Source organism: Pinus tabuliformis, chromosome 3_2 (genome assembly GCF_031772625.1).
Source record: "Pinus tabuliformis cultivar Carrire ecotype Pingquan chromosome 3_2, CPIR1, whole genome shotgun sequence".
In the NCBI taxonomy this organism is placed as follows: Eukaryota; Viridiplantae; Streptophyta; class Pinopsida; order Pinales; family Pinaceae; genus Pinus; species Pinus tabuliformis.
Window position 1 is genome coordinate 142,581,332 of NC_142302.1, and position 4,671 is coordinate 142,586,002.

Sequence of the window (4,671 nt, forward strand, 5' to 3'; positions counted from 1 at the left end):
GCTTTTCTTATAAAAATAAAATTAATAGACATGAAATGACAAATTGCTACATAAATCTTCTTAGTGTTGATGCCTGAGATTTCTATCTAAATAAACTGATTAAAAAATACTCAATCTTATAAAGCAAAATGTGAGAAGAAACATTCTTTTTTATAGAATAGGCCATGCCTCCAATCTATTTGCCATAAAATTCATTGTTCCAAGCTAGCCAAAAAATAAATAATTTTATGTGAGAGACCTTAAACTCATCATGCTCCCAAGTTTCAACTAGAAAATTAATATTAATTTTAATTAGGATCCAAATTTCAACTAGAAAATTAATATTAATTTTAATTGGGATCCAACATAACATGAAAGGTTTATGCCATAAAAATCCACAATAATTCAAAAAATAAAATAAAATATCTAATATTTTTATTTATATATTTCAAACTTCAATTACACCATAATAATAATTTTAATAAATACTATTAAAAAATAAAATCGTTATATTATTATTGAACCATAAATGCCGAACTATTATATACATTAATAGAATTTGACCTTAAATTACTATGATGGATGGGCATCAATAACTAATACATATAAAAAAGAGGGATGGGCATCAATAACTAATACATATAAAAAAGAGGTTGCTTCATTCTTTAGTCCTTTAGTTATTAGAAAGCAACATCTATTTGCAATTCTATTGCTGTTGATGATGCTAAGTATACCACCCTTGTCCCAGGTTCAATCTTCGGAAATATTCACCCCCGGCAACAGTAATTGTAAAACATCATGTTTTGACATTTTGCATGGTCGTCGAGAGTTATCGGCCCGAGAAAAAGAGGAGATTAGGCGGGTTTAACGGCCTTAATAAACGGGTTAAATTAATCAACAGATGCTGGAATAATAGAACTTCTTATTCTCTCATCTAAAATGAACACATCCTGGGGATGTAGCTCAGATGGTAGAGCGCTCGCTTAGCATGCGAGAGGTACGGGGATCGATACCCCGCATCTCCAATATCAAACAACGCAATGAAAATTGTCAAAAGCAGCAACGATTTGACCTGGACTTTTGGAAAACCAGTCACCAGATCTATCCTGGATGAGGTACGGGGATCGATACCCCGCATCTCCAATATCAAACAACGCAATGGGAAATTGTCAAAAGCAGCAACGATCTGACCTAGTCTGATTTGGATTTGTTACGAATCTCATCTTTTGCTATTTTAGGATTTTTATGAATTTGTATGGATTGCACTTTAATGTGTGAACTTTTCATTCAATTGCATATTTATGATGTAATATGTGAATTTTTCATTCAATTGTATATCTATGGTGTAATGTGGAATTTTTATTTCATTTTAATTGGTAAGTTTGTGTTATGAAGAGTTTGAGTTTTTTGTTTTTTTGCAATTTTGTGTGTCAATTTAGGCTGTTTATTGTGGTGGTAGTCAAAATACATCTCATGTCACACATGTGTGATTTTGGCTTAGTTGTTAATTCCTCCAAAAAAAATCTATATAAGTTGGAATATTTTTTTCATTTCTCCCAAAAAAACCATATTTAGATTTCAGCAAAAACTAAAAATGCATTCCTCAAAGTATCTTCAAAATAGACTCACCATATCTATGCTCTCCATACTAAAAAAAGTGTTCAGGACCCTGGCTTTGTACTCTATCTCACAGAGATTTCATCAAAGTGGACTAAGCATATCTTAGTCTTACTTGGTGATCAATAAAAAGTTCCAAATTATACTCTATCTAAGAGTCTCCCAATAGCCTTTAGCTTGTTTAATTAAATACAAAATTCTCACAAAAAGCTAACTCATTAGCACGTACATTCTAAGCCTCATTTATAGGATAAGATCTTGATGTGACAATAGTCCCATCTCTACTTTCTTCTTCAAACACCTACATGAGCTCACCATTCAAACTTGCCTTTAGCAGAGCATTGGCTTGGAAATTGTATTTCCTATAGATGTGAGAGAAGAAGATCTAGTCAAATAAAGAGGCAATCTCTTTGAGAAGAATAGCTAAATAGTAGAGCCCAAACTTTTGGATCCAATTTACCCCCTTCATTTTATGAATGACTAACCCATAGTCACTAAATATCTAAATAGATTTGCATTCTTTCTTCTAGACAACCTTCATTAGGAGCAACAAAACTTCCAATTCACCAAAATTGTTGGACCCAAGGCCCAAGAATGCCTTGTCTCCAAAGAAGTAATCCTCAGAGAGGAAGAGGACATAACCAAATCCACATTGTGCACCTTCATCCTTGTTGGCCCTATCAAAGAATCCATGTGGGAGGGACTTATTCATTTGAGGGGGGAGAAGGGGGAGAGGGGGGCTGAGATTTATTATTGGAGATTTAATGGAAAGCCGAAAGAAGGACAATAAAGACAAAGCCCAAGAAGCCACCCGGAAACTAGGAACCAATTTGTCTTCAAATATGCTTTCATTTCTAACAGTGCAAATTCTCCAATGCACAAACAATGGAATTACTCTAAAGTGTTTAAGGTCTCTTCTTACAAACCACTCAAAGTTTTCCATAACACCATCTTTGCCCCACACATTTGTTAAATTTGTCGAAAATTCAAAATATTTCTAGAATTGAGTTGAGAAAGAACAATAAAAAAATAGATGAGCGTTAGATTTCAAGTTGTCTTTGCATAATGAGCACCATCTAACACCTATAAATTTATTTTTTTGAGCCTATCCCAAGTTGGCAACCTGTTGTGAAGAAGATGCCAAATCAATAAAACAACATATTGGGGGGCACGAATTTTCCACATTTTCTTCCATCACGAAGGCACAGACAAAGCCCGAGGATTTTGTTGTGATTTATATCCCAGAGCTACATTATACACAGGCTAGTTCATCTAAGCCCTCTCTAAATCATATATGAGCTTTCCTAAGCTCATTTACAAATATTTCCCATTGATTTTCCTGCACATCTTCAAGCCTAATATCTTGTGCTAAAGGCCAATCCCGAGACTAAAAGAAGGTGTCTTCAACTTTCCCAATTTTGTTTAATGTACAAATTCCTCTCAATTGGAGACGATTAATAATGTATTGGCCAAGGAAGATCTTGTGATTACACCCTAAGGTCACATTTGACCCTATCTGGGCTTGAGAGCCATCATTAACTTGTCAAGCCAAATGATTGCCTACAACAAGAAACCCTGCAATGAAAGCTTTCCAATGGTTTGACACTTGGAATGTTGACTTTCTTAGACTTCTGATCCAATCCACCAAGCTTCCAAGTGCCACATATTTTTTGAGAATTATTTTACATCACAAGCTATCCTTTGAGAAAATATGCTAGGGAGACTTAGTTGCTAATGACTTACTAGGAATTGTTAGTAAGTCCCAGTGAGACCAGTGAACTACCCTATATTCCATGCTATTTTTCTATAGATATGGCACAAATCCTCTTAATTTTATCCAAGATACCTTTAGGAATGGAAGCCAAAGTGTGCCAATAGAATTGAATTACTTTAACAACTGACTTAATTAACACCAATCTTCCCTTGAAATCCAACATGTGCACCACATATGAATTCACTCTTGAATCCTAGCTATCAACTAATTCCAATCTGCCTTCCTGTACCCATTAGGCTTGATAGAAAATCCCATATATTTTAAGCCTCCTTCCCATCCCTTGAGAGGAATAAAGAAAAGTCTATTTAGAGAACTAGCTAGAGCTTCATCCGCGCCCTTCAAATACATAGTTGATTTCTCTATGTTGATTATTGTATTGATTGCAGAAAAGGATGTATCTAGAATTTTCTTAAAAGCTTAACCTTCTCTATTAGATCCCCAAAAAAAAGGCAAAATATCATCAACTAGGAGGAGATGAGAAATAATTAGTTGACCTACAATTTTAACTCCATTGATTATATCTTGAGAGCGATCTTGATTAAGAGCTCGAATTAGACCTCCAACAATGATAAAGAATAAATAAGGAGATATAGGATCTCCCTACCTTAGTCCCTGAGAAATTTAGAGAAGGTGAAGTTGAGCCATTAATTAAGACCAAGAAAATAAAGGCCTATATACAAGCCATCAACCATTTTATGATTTCATAAGAAAACCACAAATGCAAAAGTAACAGGCAAAGGAATGTCCATGATACTTGGTCATATGCCTCAGAAAAATCGAGTTTAAGCACAAATTCTAACATAGATAATACCTTGATTGAATATATAACTTCCTATGCAGATCCTTTGGCTTCATGGATCAACCTTAAGCTTGCTTAATTACATATAAAATTCTCAAAAAAAGCTAACTCTTGAGCAACTACGTTCAATGCTTCATTTATAGGATAAGATCTTAATGTGACAATAGTCCCATCTCTACTTTCTTCTTCAAACGCCTATATAAGATCACCATTCAAACTTTCCTTAGATAGAGCATTGGCTTTGGAATCATATTCACTATAGACACAAGAGAAGAAGATATAATCAAATAAAGACACAATCTCTTTGAGAAGAATAGCCAAATAGTAGAGTTTACATTTTTGGATCTCATTTCCCCCCTTCATCCTATGAATGACCAATTCATAGTCACGAAATATATTAATAGATTAGCATTCTTTCTTCTATACAACCTTCATTAGGAGTCGTAGAGCTTCCAATTCACCAAAAAATTTGGACCCAAGGCCCAATAATAACTTACCTCCA

At 34.3% G+C, this 4,671-nt stretch overlaps 1 non-coding gene across 1 annotated transcript; it reads left to right on the forward strand.

Moving 5' to 3' along the window:
* Nucleotides 1-931: 931 nt before the first annotated feature.
* Nucleotides 932-1,004, forward strand: TRNAA-AGC (transfer RNA alanine (anticodon AGC)). The gene has a single exon. It is a non-coding gene; the product is annotated as a tRNA-Ala (tRNA).
* The last annotated feature ends 3,667 nt before the right edge of the window (nucleotides 1,005-4,671 follow it).